Source organism: Thermobia domestica, chromosome 12 (assembly GCF_964235325.1).
Source record: "Thermobia domestica chromosome 12, izTheDome1.hap1.1, whole genome shotgun sequence".
In the NCBI taxonomy this organism is placed as follows: Eukaryota; Metazoa; Arthropoda; class Insecta; order Zygentoma; family Lepismatidae; genus Thermobia; species Thermobia domestica.
In genome coordinates, this window is record NC_137465.1 from 174,435,424 (window position 1) to 174,458,195 (window position 22,772).

Consider the following 22,772-nt stretch of genomic DNA (forward strand, 5'->3'; position numbering starts at 1 on the left):
ACAAGAAAAAAAAAGTAGAATTGTACAGACTTCGTACCTTTTTACTATGTTGTTTTACCTTTAAACTGCAGCTTGTCGACCAAATATTCTCCCCTTGCTGTATCTCGTTTGTCTCTTTACCATTGTTTTTTTTTCTTTTACAATTTTCGTTTTGTCTCAAAAGAACATTGCTAAATACATACAATACAGAGAAACGGAAACCTAAGGAGCTTAAGTACTTGTAGCTATCTGTTTGATACAAAACACGCGCATGCGTTAGTCTTTTGTCTTTTATAATTCTCTCTCCCTCTGCAAAACATCCCTTTTACCTTCCTGAATATGTTCCTCCCCCACCCCATCCACTTCCATTGAGCTTTTTTTATTGTTATTATTATTTTCGCTCTCTGTCTCTGTTTTTAGAACACGAGAAGAGGATCCTGTATCTCTCTCTCTCTCTCTCTCTCTCTTTTGGGGCTAGATAATTGGAAATAATTAAATGCCATTAAATTTGGCATTTAATTAGTAATGTTTTCTCGTGGAAGATTTGCGTGCGACGCGGTAATTACTGCTTTCTCTCCCCCTCTCTCGCTCTGTTTCTCTACTAAAAAACATATTTATGAGTCTTTTCGGTCTCTCTCTCTTCTCTGTATGTGCAGTGGTATAATGGATTTAATCCCCACTTTTTTAAAAAATATATTTTTTATTCAATCTGAAAAATGAGTCAGAAAGGGGAAGAGTAGATTGGGAAGATATATCTAGAGTGAGAGAGGGTGGGATGCTGCTAAAATTCTGGAACCAACAAAACAGGTTGTAGGTATTGTGTTTATGTATATATGGAAATTCATATTGCACAATAAATATGAGGGTTATTTTTTTGGAAGAAAAAGGAACAAATACAAGAATAATGTGGAACTAGATGCACCGAACTAGATGCACCCGAGACAGTAGCGTACGATATACAGAACATTTTTTTTTTAAATCATCATCATCATACAGATGTTCTGCCATTATTCGCAGATTACTTACCACAAACCGAGAAGTTTCCATTTTCAGCTAACCTCTTCATTTTGAGTAGAGATGCCCATTAGACGAAAAGTACGTTCTTAAATTAGGGACTAGATGAGAAACACGATAATTCTCATCTCGTTTCGAAATGAAATAACCAAGTTCACAAGTATAGTAGGCAATACTGTTTCATTCCAGCCCTAGGTCTAAAACCACGTTTTAGTCTTAGTTTAATGATAGTATAAGATCAATATGTTGATTCAAGTATTGTACAAACACACTGAAGAACATTTATCAACGTTTAAAGATGAGTTTAAAAGAAGTTATTGCACAATATACTCCAATAATAACTATGGTCCCGTGGATCTCTCGTAATGTAAGTAACTTCTAGTTGCAATTAAAAAATCGGGTCAAATTATGTACATAAATTTAGTAAAGGAGACCAGAAAAGCTTTCTCAAGAATGAAGACAATACAGAAAAAAAACTTTTCGATAATCGAGACGAGACGAGAAATACTTCTTCGAGAATCGAGACGAGACAAAACTTCAACAAAATTTAGGAGAACCAGATGAAAATACCTTATTTTAGTCCTCATCTCGTCTCAGGGAGTAGGACTCCGGTGGCCCAGTGGTAGAGCATTCATACGTGGTGAGTATGGTCCCCGGTTCGATCCCAGTTCTCGCCAAGTGAACTTTTGATGGACAAGTAGCGTGGTAGGACAACTACTTAAGAGTAAGAAGTAGAGTTACTGAGCTTAGTAGGTTACAAGTCATGGGAACTAAAATGAAAATACTCAATGTACGATCACATACGTAGTGCTCATTGTGAAACCATATTATTTTGTTTTTCATAAAATGGTAAATGACCCGTCAGTCTTTGATTTTTCAACACTAATTTCTGAATACATATTCGTACATATATACTGTTTTATTTTTTCGAAACATTATCTTGCAATAATAATCTAAAGCTCAAACATGTATAAGGCTTCTTACTGAATCCAATAGACTTCCCACCTAACAGATAAATTTTTAATCTCAAAAAAAAATTTTCAATGCGAATTGTAAAAAAATAAGGTCTTAATAATGTTATCAATAAATTCTGCTATTGTATTTGTGATAGTAATTTTAGTTGCATGTGTGAAAACTATAGCGGCATAAGTGATAGTCTGGTCGAAATTGTGAAAAGTCCATAAATAACAACTACACACTACAAAGTTCCTGTGGCAAAGAGATCTAAGCACAATAAAGTTATTTGCCATAGATATAATTGTTTATAATAGCAATTTTCTTAAGAAAGATATGGGAACAGACCAACTTTAAACTGATTTTCCTTTAAAAATAAAATTTATTCACTCATACCATTGTGGTTTGCAGCCACTCAGTTATATTTTGTTGTTATAATATTTTATTTATTACCTATTACTTATCTACTTACTCTCCGCAGCTACAGCCAAGTGTGGCCCCTGGCTTCCTCAACAATATGACTCTATTCTTTCCTATTGCTAATTCTCTCGCTCCATCTTGTCATTTCCATGGTTTCAAGTCCTCTATATATATATATAGTTCATTTGTGTGTCATGTCTGTCTGTGTGTCATCGTCTGTTTATTTGGAAGGCACGAGGAACACGTTACCACCACTTAAGTGTTGTTGACAGGGATATGAGTAGATACTTTGGTGTCATGGTATGGGGCGGCATCATGTTAGGAGCTTGTCCATGCACAACAGAGGACGGAAACAGCTGAAATCTACAGAAACTCATCGTTCAATGTCCGACTGTTTCGTGGTGCATACAGTTCTGAATTCCGTTTTATAAGTGATTATCCACGTGAACATAGGGCACAGCATCATCTGCAGCATGAATACATCACGTGCGTCGATTGGTCAGCGAAGTCATCAGACCTCAGTCCCATTGAGCATGCATGGTATGTCCTCGGGCGATGGATTGTAGCTTTAATATCTTTACCAAGGCCAATTCCTGAACTGTGGAGAATGCGTGTGTAAGAGTGAGATGGTTTATCACAGTAGCTGCTTGATTATCTAATCCATAGTATGGGTGCACCCTATGTAGATTGCATAGTTGTTCACGGTTGCACATACTTTATTGAGCATTTCTGTTAACAAAAATCCAGACTTGTGACGGCCAACAGATGGTGATGTAAATGTATTCAGTCAGATTTTTCGATGTTTATATTGTAGTCATGGCCAGTCTCCAACTTCATTTACTATTCGGAAGAGGGATAGTTACATATGTTATTACATGAATCCAAAATCAATATAGAGCAACCAGAAAAGCGTATAACTGGTACTATATAATTCACAGACTGAGCGAACCGAAAAACTGAAGCAGAACTCTTAATTAAGAGCAACATATATCAGGGGAATTATAGGTTAAACTTAGCATTCCAAATGTCTATATTTTGTTTCTTTTTTATGTTAAAAATATAAAAACAAAAAGTTAACAACATTGAAAATAACAAAAACAAACAGTATTAACACTAAACTGAATTATCAATTAGCTTTACTAATAATTCCCAAGTGAAATGGACATAAAATTAAGTCTCTCAAAATTAATGGCTGTCCCTGCTTCATAAAGGGTTTGGGTGGATAAATATAGTGAAATGGCCCCAGATGAATCTTGAGACCACTAGTGGGTGGCATGTAGGTACCCCCAAGGTACATTAATCCCTCAACTCTTATTGGTTCATGAGAAATGGCGCAAAATTGAAAAAAGTGGGATTAATTTACTTCTCCAGAATGGCTCAATCGATTTTGTTCAAACTTGAATGTATTCAAGGGATTTGTCTGAAAAAATTAACAGCTTTCCCCGACCATTTTGTCCCCTCAAAAACTTCGATTCAATATTTTGAGCCCCTTTTGACCTATGGTCTGCTAGCACAATTATGAAAAAATAATTTTAGATGTCGCTTTAACCCTAAAATCACATTTTTTAAAAAATTATATCACGGGTACGCCATGGTCTAAATTAGCCAAAACCAATCATGCCACACCTATAAGGGACCAATTGCGAAAAGAACAGCTATTGATGTAGGTTTAGATTATTTGCTACGTGAATGAATGAGAAGTAACACTTGAAGTGCCAAATTCCCTGAGACCCCATTTGATGGCCTGTTTGACTAGTACTGCTATCTGTCACTCCTAAGGAAGGTTCTGCAGTCATCTGGAAAGTTGATAAGTGCAAGCTAAACCAGCAGCAACGATTTTTTTCTGTTTTCCTTATGAGAAACGAATGATTTCAAAGTAAGGTGTATATATACCGTATTTTGTGCATTACTATCTTGTATTTACATAGTTACATACAAAGTGTAATTTATGTCTTATATATTGGCTATGATTGTATTTCAAACTAATTGCATCTAAGAACGTAACTTCAACTGTTTTCAAAGTGGCTTATTGTTGGGAATGGTGATAAGCGTGATCCATGAAAAACAATTCTGAAAAAAGTGATAGTTAAAGGAAATTACAATCATTAAATGCGTATTGATCATAGGCGTAACTAGAGGGTGTCCTGGGGTGAAGGCTTCCCAAAATACTGTTGGTCTCCTCCAGATACCATTGAAATACCATGTGGTCATTGAAAAATACTTCAATTCTCAGAATTAAGGGGCCAGGTGTTAAAGAAAATGACAAGTGTCTCTTGTGTGATTATTATGGACGAGGTAATGAGTTGTGGTACCATTGTACCACATGTGCAATGTGAGTTCACGCTGAGTGTAGTGGCTATGATCCTGCTAATGGATATACACGTGATTTTTATTTTCAAAATCATAAATATTACAGTAAAAAGACAAACTACTTTAGAATGTGAAAATATCAAAATGTTATGACAATATCAAAATGTTATGTGTTAATAAGCAAGTTTATTGTGATCGCCATTCCCAAAATGTATTCGGAATTCTGATCAAAGCAGTATGTTTGGTTTTCATATATATAATATCTAAAAGACTGTATCCTGCTGTGTTTTGTATACTTAAAACAGATAGATCAATGACCATGTTATCATTTTTTAGTTCAATAAATTTTGCTTATATCAGTGAGAAACAATCATTTTTTTCTTAGGTGATCGCTATTGTCCGCGCCATCCCTAGTAGTAATTTCTTACAATTCAAGTTCTATATGAGAAAAACATCAAAATTGCATAAGGGAGGGGAGGCTCATATCACCACAATGTTTCATTACAAATGTTTTATTTTGTTCACAGGTATCTGTTCCATGATTCTGAGCTAGCAGAACCATTTATGTCCCAATTGTTTTCGATTGTCACTGTTTTATCGACGTTCCATTAAGCTTTAATATGAAGTTAAACTACATAGATACCTACACCTAGGTCTACAAATTCCAATCACTTGTAACAATACATCATGAGTAAGAGACCTCTCGATAATATTACAGCATAAGACTAAAATTTGTTTTATGTTTATATATAAGAAATTATGGAATTATTTTGTGAGTAATGAGATAGAAAGAAGAGACAACAGCAAAGTGGTGTGAGGAAGTTCTAACTTTGCCCAACCTCTCGTAAGAAAATTAGACTGCTTTACAAAGTGAAAATATTATGTTATTTATTTACTTATGTTGAGTAACTAGTTACTTGCTATTTTATTAACAGACAGTGTCACCTAGTTGTAATATTAGAAATGAGAAAAGGGTGAATTGAAGAAAATTTATACTTTTTGTGAAAATATGTTTTCGATTATTAATAGTAGTATAGTATAGATCAGTGGTTGTCAACCTAATTCCTATCACAACCCCCATTTTATAACTTTACTTTGCCAACGACTCCATTATAATTTTTGGTTTGTAATACGCCTGTGTGGGATTTACAATATACCTATTGGGGAGGTCTCACGATATCCATCTATTTCTATATCTTGTAGGTAGTGGATACATTAACTTCCCTAAAAGCGAATGGATTAAAACAAAATTTGGTCAGTTCATTCATACTACACATATCGAGTCCGATCAATACTGTTTAAAAAATGGCGGCCGTTTGAAAATTTTAAAACTTCATAATTCCCTGAATTTTGGGTCATATGATAAAAAAATAAAGTGATTTCTAATTGACGTTTAATAAAAAGTTATTGAATATTTTAAATGACGATAATGTGCGTCACGAAGATTGAACTGCACATTGTCGCACTAGTGAAATCACACCATGCTTAGATATCTCATTAGCTTTCAATTTTAATTGTAATTCTATATGCAGGTTTTGTTGCATTTGTATTTTTCTGGTATTTCAATATGCAGTTCTCATTAGTATCATATTATCTCATTAGTATCTTTTTCATTTAAATTGATTTTTAAACAACTCTGCACATGTTGAAAATGTTTAACAGACCTATTTTTTGTTGAAATTAACAATATATATAAAATATCAGACAAGAAATAAAATATCAGCCTATCAGAACAAAATTCTAAATAATATTAAAAAATATTTTCCAGTATTAGATTCTAATTAAATTTATCACTTCCTCTTATCTTCGCGGCCGCCATGAAATCCTCATGTGACCCCTGGAGGTCGCGACCCCCAGGTTGAGAAATCCTTTTATGGATATTACACATGAATAAATAAAGCAATTTGCTTTGTTTAAGGTAGAGTAGCCTTTTGTAAACCTAAACCAACTACTGAACATTAATTTGTACACTGACGAAAAAAAATGTATGTGTCGTAAAATCGTATGTTACATTTGTAAATCCTGTAGTTTTGGGGAAGGTAGGACGAGAGGATATTTTCAAGCCGATTATAGGGAACGAAAGTCTACATAAGGAAAGTAATGACAACGGTGTTAGAGTCGTGAACTTTGCAACATCCAAAAACCTAATCGTGAAGAGTACAAAATTCCCACATCGTGACGTTCATAAATACACTTGGACATCACCAGACGGAAAAACACATGATCAAATTGATCACGTTTTAATAGATAGAAGAAGGAAATCTAGCATAATTGATATCCGGTCGTTTGGAGGGGCTGATTGTGACACTGATCACTACCTGGTAGCAGCGATAATACGAGAGAGATTATCGTTGAATAAAGGTAATATTCAATGTCCGAAAATGGAGAGATTTAATTTAAAGAAATTAGAAGAGAGCCAGGTAAAAGAGGAATACCAGATTGAAGTTTCGAATAGATTCTCGGTTTTAGAAGATTCGGAGTGCATAGTGTTGAGGATACTTGGATTGAAATTAGAGATAGCATTAAAAGTTCAGCAAAAGAAATATTGGGACACGCGGAAATACGTAGGAACAAACCATGGTACGACCAGGAATGCATTAAACTAGCAGAGAAGAGAAAACAGGCAAAATTACGTTGGCTACAAAATCCGAATGAAATAACTACACAAAATTTCGTAGACATCAGGCGGGAAACTTCCAAAACCTTTAGAACAAAGAAACGCCATTTTTTGAAAGCTAAAATTAAGGAACGTGAAGATAACAGTAAAAATAAAAAACATTCGGGACATGTATAAGGGGATCAACGAATTTAAGAAAGGCTATCAACCTCGTTCTTATATATTAAAAAAATCTGACGGAACAGTTTTCACTGATACGGATAGCATCTTAAATAGATGGAGTGCGTGGAGAAAAGAAAATACACACCGCAGAACCGTATATTCCAGAACCCTACCAAATAGAAGTAGAAACTGCTATAAAGAAATTAAAGAAACACAAATCTCCGAGTGTAGATGAAATTCCGGCTGAGTTAATTTTAGCTGGAGGCGAAAAATTGTGGAACAAGATACACAAACTCATTCTCCTTATCTGGAACAAGGAAGAATTGCCACAAGAGTGGAAAGAATGAATCATTGTTCCAATTCACAAGAAAGGCGACAAAACTGACTGTAATAATTATCGAGGCATTTCTCTTCTGTCAACATCATATAAAATCCTTTCAAATATTCTATTAGCAAGATTGACCCCATACGCAGATGAAATTATTGGATATTATCAGTGCGGATTTAGGCGAAATCGATCAACTATCAGCTAAATATTTACCATTCGCCAAATACTCGAAAAGAAGTGGGAATACAGTAGCTCGGTACAGCAACTATTTATTGATTTTAGAAAGGCGTACGACTCGGTTAGGAGAGAAACATTATACAACGTTCTTACAGAACTTGGAATACCGAGAAAGCTAATTAGATTAATTAAGATATGATTAAATGAATCTCAAAGTAAAGTCCGAGTAGGAAAATTTTTGTCCACGAGCTTTCACGTCGAAAATGGCCTGAAACAAGGAGATGGGTTGTCGCCATTATTATTTAACTTTGTGCTGGAATACGCTATAAGGAAACTCATAGATAGCAACCAGGGCCTAAAGTTGAATGGTATTCACCAGGTTATGGCATATGCTGATGATGTAAGTTTAATAGGGGATGATAGGAGAACAATAGAAAGAAATGCAGAGATCTTATTAAACGCTTGCAGGGACATGGGTTTAGAAGTAAATGCAGAGAAAATTAAATACATGAAAGTGCGTCGGGACCGTAATATGGCAAATTATGGATGCATTAAAATATTAAATAATACTTTTGATAAAGTGGATACTTTCAAATATTTAGGAGCAATATTAACAGACGAAAATCATATTCACGAAGCAATTAAATGTCAACTAAAAGCAGAGAATTCGTGTTACTATTCGGTTCAAAATTTCTTGTCGTCGCGAATTCTGTCGAGGAGTTTGAAGCTTAATATATATAAAACGATAATCATGCCTGTTGTTCTGTATGGTTGCGAAACATGGTCGCTTACTCTGAGGGAAGAACATAGACTGAAAGTATTTGAGAACAAGATCCTGAGACGAATATTCGGACCCAAGAGGAACGGGAATGAAGAATGGCGGAAACTTCATAACGAGGAACTACATAATTTATACGGTTTACCCAACATTGTTAGGGTCGTCAAGTCTAGGAGGCTTAGGTGGGCAGGTCATGTAGCTAAAGTGGAAGAAAGTAGAAACGCTTTCAAAGTCTTAACTGGAAGTCCAATCGGAAAACGACCAATCGGTAAGACCTAGGCGCAGATGGGAGAACAATATTAAGATGGATCTCGCAGAGATATGAATACAAAGTAGAAAGTGGATCCAATTTGCTAAGGATAGAAGTCAGTGGAGAGCTTTTGTGAACGCGGCATTGAACCTTCGGGTTCCATAGGCCATAGAGTTAGTTAGTTAGTTAGTAGTTTTTGGACTTAACTACAGCAAGCGTATAACTGAAAAAGCTTGTTTTATAATACTTTCTGTATAAGTGTTCCATCTACACGTACTTTCCGTATGAAACAATATAAGCTGTCAGGATTTCACATACAAATGGACGTATATAACATATAGCTGACGAAGATAACATGTAATATAAGGAAGACTGTTAGATATCAGACATCATGCAATGACATGATGTAATACCTAAGCGCAGTGCCTATGTAGCATGCGTATAATACATGCTCCGTACTAATTTCTGCAATAATATTTGTACAATATACTGCTGTCTAGAGAACGGATTTTTCTCAGTGTATAAAAAATAAAGAAGACGAAAACGAAAGTCAAGAAATGTCTTAGAAAGGAATAACAGAATGAATGAATATACGCCCAGATGTAGTGGCAGCTTCAGCCTAGCCTCTCCCCCTACCTCCCGACAGTTTTTTGAGTGACAAAAATAATTTAAGCTATTATTTGTATATTTTTGAAACTTTATAGTAAAGTAATGATATATCTATCATAGCTGGTTTCTTTTTGAACCCTTTAGTTTTTACTTTCTAGATCCGCCCCTGCCCAAATGAAGAGAAAATGGAAAATATGAAAACATTCTCGTGCTTCGGGAGTGTGATTACATAAGAAGAGCAACAACACCAATGAGCTCAAATGAAGCAACAGCAACGTTTTTACAATTAAGAAAACGCTATAAAATTATATAGTCTATATTACGGGATTTGACGAGACGTTGCATCTTTACCAGTGGACATCTTATGGATATCTCGATATTCGCTTATGTCCGGATACATTTTCTGTGGGACATTTCTACAGTCCAGCGTTGTCCTCGAGATCAAAAATTTCCAAGAGTCAAGACGAGAAGTACTTTTTAAAATTCTAGACGAGACGAGAAACATGACAATTCCCGTCTCGCTTTCATGACGAAATTCGAGACGAGACAACAAATTTCACTAGTGTCGTGGATACACTTGTTCACCCAAATCTTAGTTCTTAAACATTGTTTTATCGTTACATAATACAAAACTATAAAATGATGGTACGAACACACAAGTGATGGTATGCCGCAACCCAATATTGTTCCCTGACAGACACATCTCATTGAGGTCCAAATTAAATCCCGTGGATATTTTAAAAGTTCTTTAAGATAAAACTAAATGTTCGGAGTCTAGTATAGGCTTTCATTGAGTGGCTGGCTATTTCCCGAAAGTCATGAGTTTGGGTCTAAGGTTGATGAAATCTTTGGCTCTATCTAACCCGCGAGAAAAAAAAAAGGGGGGGGGGAGAAAAAAGAATAAAGTCGAAAAAGATATTCTATTTTTATTTTTAAATATTTCGATAAATTATATATACATCGAGTGTTCCAAAACAACAGCTGCAATCTTTGAGAGATGATTACTGACAAGATAAGACAAAAAATATAGAGCAACGTGCAGTGGCGTATGTAGGAAGGGGGCTTCCGGGCTTAAGATTCCCCGCCCGAAATCTTACTTACTGCAGTAAAGTATATGAAATATCTTGCAGAATTTTCACATTTTCAGGCAACCCCCCCCCCCGAAAGTTAGCAAAGCCCCTCCCGAAACAAAATCGTAAATACGCCACTGGCAACGTGGGTGCACAAATGCTTCCTTTCGGCGATATGATCAGCTGAAAATTTGTCGGAAATATACAAAAACAGCCGTAACTCGAGAATAAAATGTCATTTCGAAGTCTGGTAAAAAGTAAAGTTCATTATTTTTAGTGGTAGATTCCATTAATGCACATTTCGACGTGATGAAGGAACGACGCAAGAGTGTCCTTAAAGAAACTGAAGCGTCCTTATCTGTATTACTTATTTCTTTGAAAGTTGAATATTTTTCAAAAGTAAATTTTAATTTTTAATTTGTTCCCAAGTATCTTATTACAGGGTACGCTTTCTACTGTGTAAGTCAAGGTCAATTCTTATGCAAGGGCGTTGATTTGTCTGTAAATCTGGGAGGGAGGGATTCAGATGAAGAAGGTATATATGTGAGGATTTTAAGAAAAATTACATTCAAATTTTGGCAAATATTGTATATTCATGAATTTTGTATATTCATTTGGGGGGGGCCACATGAGCCTTAGGGGCGCCCGGGCTCCCGCCCCTCCAGGATCGACGCCCTTGCTCTTATGCCAAGTTTCGTCAAGATCGACTGAGTTCTATGTATTTTGTTCTTCTTGTGATTATTTTTCCTTTTCTCTTCTTTTCTATTTCTTAAAAATATATATCAAATATAGGATATAAAAGTGGAAACAAATACAGTGATAGGACACATAACAGACCAGACTGAAAGTATTTGAGAACAAGATCCTGACACGGGAGGGTCCTACAAGTTGTCGCTAAAATCTGATAGCCGCATAGTACATCTGAAAGAGCATAACAAGAAATGAACATGAGCAAAATTTAAGGTGCTATGGACCAGAAGGATGGGAACTAGAGGGCTTCTAAATTTGAATATCAAAAAAAAATTATATCATGGAATTATGTACGTTTAAAGTAAATATCTTGAAAACCGTTAAAGCAATCAAAACATAAGTTGCACAATATAATGTGAACAAAATGCCCTATTGAAAACCACAAACAGTGTTGCCATAAATGAAGCAGTGTCGCCAACTCAGCATAAAAATATTTTACTTGAAAAAACACCATATACAGTGTGCACAGATTTAAAATGCACTATTATCACTAAACATAATAGTGAAGTGTAGTGGTACAGTATTGCACACTATTGAAGCTACGTGTGCTGAAAATGTACAATGGGGAAGTCTGATATGTGGCAACAGATAATAATAAAGGAATCTAGGTCTCATACTATGAACTTAGTTCAAATGCATTACACAGGTACTATAACATAGCAAAATGTCAGCAGTGTCACAAAATATTGATGTATTTTTTAAAAAAAACTAAATGGAGTTATGACATTTTTACGTCCTATGTCAGCTCCGAAGCTATATAGGAGTGTAAAGTGGGATCCAAATCACTATGAAAGAGAAAGATTACAATGAAATGTAAGGTGAAAACTACAACAAAAACATGTCCGAGGCGGGATTGGAACCCGATGTCGGTTGTCTAGCCTCCTAGACCACACGGCTATCCTGGCCGACTAAAAACGAAATGAGGCAGTAATAAAATATTTCCAACGTGAATATGGTAATATTACAGTGTACAAACATAATCATATAGTATGAAGAAGAGGAAGTAAAAGAATATGTCACTTAACACGAAATACAGAAACCAAGAAAGTACTCTTCCAAGTATTGATATTTGATAAGATAATGAGAAGCAGTTTACAGGATTACAAAACACGTATTTCTTTCTCAGCGTGTATCATTTTGTTTTCGCGAGTATCATTTTGTCTTCTTAATAACCGGGCCTACAGAATTATAATGCGAGCTCCTTTGTGGCTAAGTGGTTAGCGTACTCGCCTTTGGCGTGCGAGAGCGTGGTTCGGTTCCCGGAGGGAGTTCATGTGGTTCAGATTCCACATTAATCAGTAGGTCCCGTCTCATATAGCCTCGCTGCTGAAAGGGACGTTAAACTCAAAATCAACTCAACTCAAGAAGTATAATGCAAAATCCTCACTTGTTTCTAATGCATTCCTTTATTACCCTTCGTTGCCACATATCAGAATTCTCCATTGTACATTTTCAGTACATGTAGCTCCAATAATGTGCAACACTGTACCACTATACTTCACTGTTATGTTAAGTGATAATAGTGCATTTTAAATCTGTGCACACTTATGTATGGTGCTGTTTCAAATAAAATGTTTTATGCTGAGTTGGCAACACTGCTTCATTTATGGCAACACTGTTTGTGGTTTCCAATAGGACATTTTGTTCGCATTATATTGTGCAACTTTTGTTTTGATTGCTTTAACGATTTTCAAGATATTTACTTTAAACGTACATAATTCCATGATATGATTTTTTGGATATTCAAATTTTGAAGCCCCCTAGCTTCTATCCTTCTGGTCCATAGCACCTTAAAGTTTGCTCATGTTCATTTCTCATGATACTCTATCAGATGTAGTATGCGGCAATTAGATTTTAGCGACAACTTGTGGGACCCTCCCGTGTGAGACGAATATTCGGACTCAACAGGAACGGGAATGGAGAATGGCGGAAAGTTGATAATGATTAACTACATAATTTATGTGGTTTAACGTACATTATTATGGTCGTCAGACCTAGGAGGCTCAGCTGGGCAAATCATGTAGCCAAAGTGGAAGAAAGTAGGATTACTTTAAAAATCTTAACTGGAAGACCAATCGGAAAACGACCATTAGGAAGACCTAGGCGCAGATGGGGGGACAACATTAAGATGGATCTCGCAGAAATAGGAATACAAAGTAGAAACTGGATCCAATTGGCTGAGGATAGAAGTCAGTAGAGAGCTATTGTGAACGTGGCATTGAAACTCCGCGTTTCATAGGCTAGTTAAGTTTCATAGTTAGTTAAGTTATAATTCAATATCATCTTAATAACTGACGTGATTATCGTATATACCAAATTTTCGTTTTACAAAAATGTATTTTTTTTCTCGAAAACTGCGCACGAGGATTTTCATTCACCTATATGATTTTGTTCTACTTAATGAGTTGTATAAATTGATATATGTATTTTTCTTTTAAAAAAAATTCTTCTGTGTCAAAACTTTGACAATATTGTAGCATATAAAATTCAAGAACTGAGTAGTTAGGTTTATTTACACAAATCTTTATTCTCATAAGACAACTAATATCTCTCTATACGCATTCTATGTCCGTGGGTTTTCTTGGGGTACTCCCGTTTCCTCCCACATTCTAATTTCAATAATTATTCCATCATCATTTACTTGCCTTAATCATCCATCTTCCTTTACCTGAAAGACGTAATCGTGGGACGTTAAACTTCAAGATGTATATAATGCGCTCTTCAATTCTTATACTAATGCAAAAAGAAGGATTCTTAATCATATATTCTTACAGTCTCACATCATCTATCTATCTATCATATAATCTATCTATCATATAATATAATCTATATATATAAAAGAGAACGTACAAATCCTTTGTTAGCTCATCACGCTAATACGGCTGAACCAATTTCTTTCATTTTTGGGGGGTTATTAAGATTTGGACCCTAGATGGTTTTTATCATATCACTTTAATTTTCAATTACCAGTGTCTTGAGATAATTGACCATTCAAGTGTCCATAACGTACAAATCCTTTGTTAGCTCATCATAGCTAAAACTAACCGTATTTATATGCAACCCACATGACCGTGTCACTCGGCGGGTTAACATAAATGACAGGCGATATAATGTTAACATTTACTCCAATCTTCTATGGTTTTTATCATATCACTTGAAAGCGAAAAAGTAAAAATTATCTAAGTAACAAAGTTTATTGCGTTCCAGGGTGACCGCAGCGAAGCGGGGTGAACGCTGCTAGTCTATCATATATTCTCACAATTATCAGAGAAGAATCAGGCCACAGAAGATGATGATATAGTTAGTATAAAACAAATAGTATGATGATATATATATGATGATTTTGAGTTAGTATAAAACAAATTTGCAAGACGTTTATCAATGAAATTAAAGAGTTGGAACCCAAATCACAGAATTGCAAACACTTCCATTCAGAAGACAGACGTTAATGATATATCCAAATGTTTTTATTTCTTTCTTTTCTGGGAGTTTTGCGCCTGGAGCCATTTCTAATTGGTTGCAGCCGGGCATCAGACAGCGCCCTCGTGTCAGAGGACAGGAAAACATATGCAACCTACACACAAACATTTATACATCCAAAACACACACTCATCTCTCTCCTTACATATACAGGCTATATAACAAAGAAACACATGTGTTCACGGTTATAAGCGTAGCAGTTTTCTGCCTATTTAGCCGACTAATGTGCTTTCTGGAAATTAGTTTCTCTGACATGAAAGAGAATATGGGGAAAATACGTATAATTAAACCAGTCTTTTACGCGGAATATGCTTGTAATATCTCTTGAAAGGCAAATCTGTTAATATGCTTTTTAGATTAAAATACATATTTATAGTAAAGAGAATAAGTACGTAATTTCAATTTGTTTTTAATTAATTTTCAAACAAAACTGGTCTCCTATTTGACAATGTCCATACCAGTGGCGTAAGAAAAGGGAAAGGGTTCCGTGGTTTAAACTCACCTTATGAGCAAGACATTATGGAAGAATACAAATTTTACTATATTAAGATATACGAGGTGTGATTGGAAAGTTTTAAGACTGCTTGTAATTTAAAAATGGCAGTACTTACAGGCAATTGCGATGGATCTCCTTCAAACTAGTCCCCTGCTGCCTGAACATACTGATTCTAACAGTGTTTCCACTTCTGGAAGCATTCCTGAAAATTATTTTTCGTAAGGGTGTGAAGAACTCTCTCCGTATTTGCCTGAATGTCTTCAATTGTGTCAAATCTCTTCCTTTTCAACGACAATTTTAATTTAGGAAACAGGTAGAAGTTGGCAGGGGTTGATTCAGAGGAATAGGGGGTTAAGGAAGGATAGGAATGTTGAATTTGATCACAAATTCCAGGATTAATAACGCGTTGTCCCACCTTTTCATCCATTTTGCGCAATTAATAATCTGCCACGACATATACACAGCCCTGCACTTAACATACATTGCTACGCTGTACTGAACACAGATATACCCACCGAATCACAGCTTCCACGCTAACGGGCAATTATATTTACTCGTCTTGAGCAATGGCGCCATCTGTCTTAAATTTTTTCAATCACACCTCGTATATACAAAATGACACTTGTCCTCAAAAGATATGAGATTGATTTCTTGAACCCCTCTTTCGATGAAAATCTGCTTACGCCACTGGTTCACACAATTTCTGATACTTCTGTGCTGATTTTCATTTAAACTTTCACATTTTATTCAGAATAACCTGAAAAATGAAATTAAATCTTTAGATGACCATCTGGATATTAAAGGCTTTATATAAGTTAAAAGAGAGAAGCGATACATTACACAGAGTGTTTATCAAGCCCGTTGCCTTCTTATTATTTCGAAACAGTTAAGATTTGCGACCAACCCCGAGAGCCGTATTCGATGTTATTTTAGACCCTAAGTACAGTAACACTGGAGTCACTTGTCGCGGCCACGAACGGTCTCAAGGGGAACACTAGACCTTCGTGGTGGACTGGTAGGATTCTCAGTGTTAGAAAGTTGTAAAACACCGATTCTATCATTTGCATTTAAAGAACAACGAATAGTTTGTTCACGCTCCCAAGTAAGCTCTGGTAGAAGTCAAAATATAGGTTTTATATACACGAGCGCTTAACTAATTTATGGGCGTACTGACAGGGTGTGAAGACACCGATATAGAGAACGATAGCCAAGAACAACAAGTATTTATATACCGCCAGAGGATAATTATATCACAACAAGATTAATTCACATCGGGGCCACCATTTATGTGGACCAGGGTTCGAATCTCAATGTAGCCACCATTTTATGGTTACAGATCCTTACCGCTTGCCACCATTTTATGTCAGCGGTGACATATCCTTCCGATTCGATTATCAAATTATGTGCGTGACACGGGGTATCGCATGTCACAGGCCGACAACAATTATGTCGCGCGTGCACATTCCACCATTTAATGTCGCCAAAGTATGCCTTGGTGGAGGAGGTTGTTATTAGCACAATAATAATGAATAATAGCAAGAGGTAGCCTTGAAAAAGGCTGTTTATATTGGGACTTCAAATTAGTCCGTGTCAAAGAGGAGCGATGCAGCTCAGATGATAGATGGTTAAGTAACATACAATTTCAATAACAACCGAGTGAGGGCGCAAAGGCGCAGATGTCCATCTCAAGCAAATAGGCTATCGAATGACCACTCGTCAAGGGGGACAGCTTTAGGGTCCCGTAACAATACAAATAACAAAAGCAAGGCGGTTTTCGTCAAAATGAGGACGAGTGTGGTCAGTACGCAAGAGAACAATGATTACAAATATTAGGATATTAGCGAGAAGGCGTCAGCGAGTTGGAATACCACTGCTATCAGCCAGTTCAGAATACTTAGCAAATTAGCATATCAAAACATATTATATCATTATAATTAAATACGAGATTACTGCTCGAATTAAGAGAGATCTAGGAAATCAAAAGTAATTAGCAATTCACACAAACGATATTTAAGCAACAAAAGGTTTCAAAGTAATTTTGAAACTACTTGGGAGGTGATCCCCTTTACAGTTAAGCGACTTGATGAAAAGATAATGCAAATGACAGTTACATGAAAATATTAATTAAACAGTGATAACCCACCTGAGGTCCGTGGTCCTACCTCCAGGCACTCCAAGTCGAGATGGGACGACTCCGGGGTTATCTTCGACGTTGCTGTAGCCGTTTCGTACGCACCAGGTAGCACAATCACTTAAAAGCACTAAAAACACTATTACGATAAAAATTCTCACTTGTACCTCGAGCGGCTGAAATACAAGAGCAGGATAGACGGACGATGATCAGGACTTCATGTAAGACAAGGTCGTCACTGAGCTTCGTACGGGATTAGAAGTCTTCGGAATATTTGGGACTTCGCACAGGCTGGTCTTCTCCTGGATGGATGATGGAATAGAGGTGAGACGAATGGTGAATGCAGTTCCCAGATTCGAACTACGTCCAACAGGATTTCATTCCACAGGTCATCTGCCTTCTCCAGTAGACTACAACATGGGCACGTCGATACGAGGCGTTAATATAGATATTGAGAAAGATTATGAAACGTTCACCAAAAGGAAGTATTGAGATTGTTTTTGGAATGACGTAAACAACGCAAGTTCGAGTTAGGAAGAATTTTATTAGCTGGCTCGAATAAGTCCGTGGACTTGATACATTACAGGGTGACTTTCCTACATGAGGTCTTCGATAGATACGTAACTCAGCGTTAGCACAGGTTAACGAGTATTGTTTTAGGAAGCATTTAGGTACACAAAAGTTGAGTTAATGAGAGATCTTGAAGAAATCCGTGTAGAGCCAGTGCTCAGATTAGGTAAGCAGAATCTGAGTAGTAGTAACTAAGTTTGTAGGTTGACTGTATACTCACAGTGAGAACAGAGGTACTGTCCAGTTGAGCACTTAGGATTGAATTAGTGATAACACACACTGCTCGTCTCCAATGATGAATCTTTACGAAATGTCCGTGGTGGAAGGAATACCGTCCTTACGCCGTATGATGGAAGTTAACAGTCACTGCCGACACAATAGCACAAGTCGGTGAGGGATGTAACAAAGTTTCTCCCGACCGAAGAACGGGCTATAACAAGAGTGTCAACGTTCCGGCGTAGTTCCAAGTTAGACTGTGGACGATAAGTCCATGTCGTGGAGTTTGATGGAACTTTAACTGAAGGGGGGGCATCAAGCGGGAGCTTGTGCCTCTTCGAAAGGTTATCGGAATTCCCCCGAAGGGGGCAACGGGCGGAGGCCCGCGCCTCTTCGAAAAACTATCGAATAATCCCCCAATTAACTGAGCCTAGAGAGAGATGTCCTCACTTTTTGTTTGTCCTTATCATTCTCACACGGCACTAGGTTAGGGACGTGTGAAGGCAGGGGTAAGTCAGGGTTTTACCTGATTGGATTTCTAATTATTTATGAAACGAATTTAAGTTTCTGCGACTGCGTAAGCAGGCGGAGGGCGTATCCTAAAAGCTTCCTTTACATGGGAAAATTTCTTGATACAAAAACCCTGATAACCTGAGAAGGTTAACATTTGACCTCATGTGTACAAAGAGTCACTTTTAGTTACAGATAGTACAATTTACTAAGACAATTTTAATTACACCATGACTCTCCAAACACATTATATTTCTAATAAAATTTCAAGAGTTCAAAAGTTCAAACTTTGCAAGTGTGCTTTAAAATAATAATTTAGGTCTGTGACAATTTATATTACTAAAACGTCCAAAAACAGAGTGAATAATCAAATTTATAATCGAACACTTGTGGTTGTATTACGGGAAGATGAGACTCTGTGTCAGAGTTATTGAATATATTACTGGCTAGCAAAATAACCTTTTTAACCTTTAAGTTAACTAAATGAAAATCGGATTAATGCTGTCGTATCTATTTATTTAAGAGTTGTGATAACCAAGTGTAGGAATCTATTACTTTCCTGTAGGAGGAAATATTATCTTCTCTAGACGAGAAAGGTTATAGTTTAACTGATTCTTGAGCAGACAGTCAGCTGGCTGGGAGGGATGAAGCAGACAGAATATTTCATCCAAGAAAAAAAATAAAGACAGCTGGAAGGAACTTGAATGCGCGAAGAGAATGACTAACATTTCCCTGTTCTCTCGTTTTTTCCTTGTTTTAAGATTTAAGAAAAATAAACTTGTCTACGCAATTAGAAAAATAATTGTCGTTAATTGTTTGAGTAATTGTGGAGTGTGGCAAAAATTTTGGCGCCAATTGAGATGGCGCGTGTGGCACACTACACACTGTTCAACATATGTTCGAAATGACAAGTATTAGACGTCGAAAATAATTCTTTTGTTGACAAGGCGTAGAAGTGCTAACGAGGATGTGATACACATATAGCAATATTTTGGATGTTGACTTTGCTCGCTGTATGTTGTTGCTTTCACCTTTTACCTCTCCACAAGAACCAAAAACATGCTAATAACGTTGTTGAAATACGGCAACCGTCCTGTACGTTGCTTTGTGTGTCATTTGCAAGTTGACCTTTTTTTTTTCCTTAAGGAGCAACCTAGGATCACCTTGGTTTTGCACGAAATATTTCTCGTCAACACAAATTCAGAACATGTTTCATAGTTTTCACAGTTTCAGCCACTTTGAAACTACACTGTTGGAAATGCCCTTTCGTACATCCTGACTTTGTCCTGCCATTGTCGATAGGTCCCACCGAGCGACTCCTAACTAGTACCAAATTATTTCCTTCCTTCACCACTCATGAAAAAAAAAATGTACAAAACATAAATCTCCATCTTAATATAATGTTATATGTGTTTCAGTGCTGATTCAAAATCTCAACTGTCTTCGAATGCTGGTGACTTTACAAATACCCTGTACATGCAAGAGAATAATGGGATGAGGATAATACTAGGAAACGGGATGTCTCGGAAAAATGTCATGAAAAAGATGTTGTTCTGTATAATTTTACATAACCAAGTCGTTCCTTCGCGTCTATGGTTCTTTATCACTCAGTGGAAGTTCTCTTGTGCTCAAAGGATTAGCATCCTGGTCTGCAATACGGTGGATTCGAATTCAATCCCCAGCAGGAGCATATGTGTCTTGAATCTTAGTAATGTTGAAGTCCAAGTCATAAATAGTCTCCGTGCTGAAAATGGGGTATTAAACACCAATCAAACAGCCACTGAAAAAAGAAAGAAAAACAAAGAAAAATGAGTTGATTTAACTTCCCGTTCAGCAGCAAAATAAGTAAAGAAAAATAACAACGAACCATCATATCTATCCTGAATATTATCTAAATAAATTTGATCATAATAAGATGCTACATTGAACTTGTCTCACATACAAAAGTATGTAACGAAAAACCCAGCTAAGGGTTTCTAAAATATGGGTGTGGAGAAGGATGAAAAAAATTAACAAGTACGAGTAGAACGGAAAACCAACGAGAACGTGTAGATGAAAACAGAACAATACTGTAATGAAAACAGAAGTTTGTTTGTTTGTTGAAATGTAGCGTCTCTTTCTATAACGAGCCTACACTAGATATGGCCATATATTTTAATAAGAAGGAATTCGAACTACCTTAGTAGGCTATGTTCAATGCTTTCACGTCGGAAATCGAAAACCCGAGACTGTGTACATAAAAGGCTTTCTAGTCACTAAAGGCTAATTATTAAAAAAAAAGAAAGAAAGAAAAAAAAGAAAAGAAAACGAAAACGGAACTGGTTAGGGTATGACTTGTAAAAAGGGAAACTTATTCTAATAGGCGTAATTGAAGGATGGTGGAAGGAAAAGCAAGGAGAGTTAAAGAACTAGAATCGATAGACGATATTAAAACTGGATAACTTCTACTCCAAGATAAAAAGAAAGATTATCAGAGAATAGTAATGCACGACAGCTACAACACATTAATTTAGAATAAGTGGTCGATCAATAACGAAAGAATTCTTACGATGACTAACAGTTACTTTATTAATTTTGATATAGAGAAGGTAATCTAACTACCTGTAATTTTGATTGAAAGTACTAATAAACTAAAATAATGTTTCGTTAATATTTCATTTACATAAAAAGGATAATATTGTTTTGATCAATGACAAAAAGCTTAACAGGTTCTTAACAGAAATAAAACTATTAGATGCCAAATACTGTTTCGGTCTCAATCAATTGTGTGTGTATATATTTTTCTTTTTTCATTCTTTCTTTGTGAACAGTTCCCGAGTAATAGTAATAGGGTCAAAGACATTACTACCAGGATAATGGTTGTTACTGAGACACGTACACAACATAAGAAAACATATATGTATGTTTAAACATGTTTGTTTGATGTAATATATGCTTATAGAACAGCAAAGGGGAGGGGTTGTTGAATATAAAAATAATAAAAAAAAATATCTTGAAGAGTCATTTATGAGTGTACACTTGTCTCATAGTTAGATGTCAGTTCTCGTTTGGTCCCAGATTTCAACCCCATCTCTCTCTCTCTCTCTCTCTCTCTAAACCATTTACTTTAAAAATACTCATTCCACTCTCTGTATACTCTGTTAAAGACAGAAGGAGAGCAGCTTAGAAGCTCTGCGTCTTCCACCTACCCCCCCTCCCCCGTCTAGCAACCTCTCCCTCCCAATTCCAAAGGAAGGAAAGATCCAACTTACATAGCTTGTGTGGTCCAGGACGTTCGATCTTATCTATACTCGTTATTTTAAATTGTCTTTGCAGTGCGCTTAATTGGGGGGCTTCTGTAGGGAGATCTTTTGACTCTGCAAATGGCTGACGCGCTACCAAAAACATTCTCTCTCTCTCTCTCTCTTTTTTTTTTTTTTTTTTTTTTTTTGCATATATATTTCTCTTTCTAAGATTGTGTTTTTATTTGTTTTGTTTTTTAAAACAAAGAACACAAGAAAAAAGAACTAACTTCTTTTCCAAAGAACAGGAAACAACAACCGAAATAAGGACATCATTAAGAGACATGGTATGCAGAAAACCACAAAAGAATAAAAAAAAAAGTCTATAGGATATATCGTTTCAGGACAGTCATTTGTTTGACTGTCTATCTGTCCGACTTCTATCTTTTGTTTCCTCTGAAGCTCTTGATATATAGTCGCTAACTTTTACTTTAAAATTCTCCTTTATTTCACTAAAAACATATCGTATTTCTACGGAAAGCCTCTGTAGAAACTGATTTTTTTTTCTTTTAAAATCAAACCAATTTGTAATTTTTTTCTTCTTTCGCGTTTGTTTTGAAATCACTCTTTCTTGAATGATAGAAGCAGAGCGCAACTCCCAGCGCTTCTTAATAGTAACAATACACGAGAGTGAACAAAATTAGTCATAGCTCAATATGACTATCAAAAT

General features: G+C 36.1%; 1 long non-coding RNA gene across 4 annotated transcripts in view; it reads right to left on the reverse strand.

Annotated features, from left to right (window-relative positions):
- The window catches only part of LOC145666841 (uncharacterized), a 77,637-nt gene extending 58,268 nt beyond the window's left edge, over positions 1 to 19,369 (reverse strand). For all 4 annotated transcript variants that reach the window (XR_014127827.1, XR_014127828.1, XR_014127830.1 and 1 more), the window contains exon 1: positions 17,538 to 19,369. This is a non-coding gene — a long non-coding RNA (uncharacterized LOC145666841). The remainder of the gene's footprint in view (positions 1 to 17,537) is intronic.
- Positions 19,370 to 22,772: the final 3,403 nt, after the last annotated feature.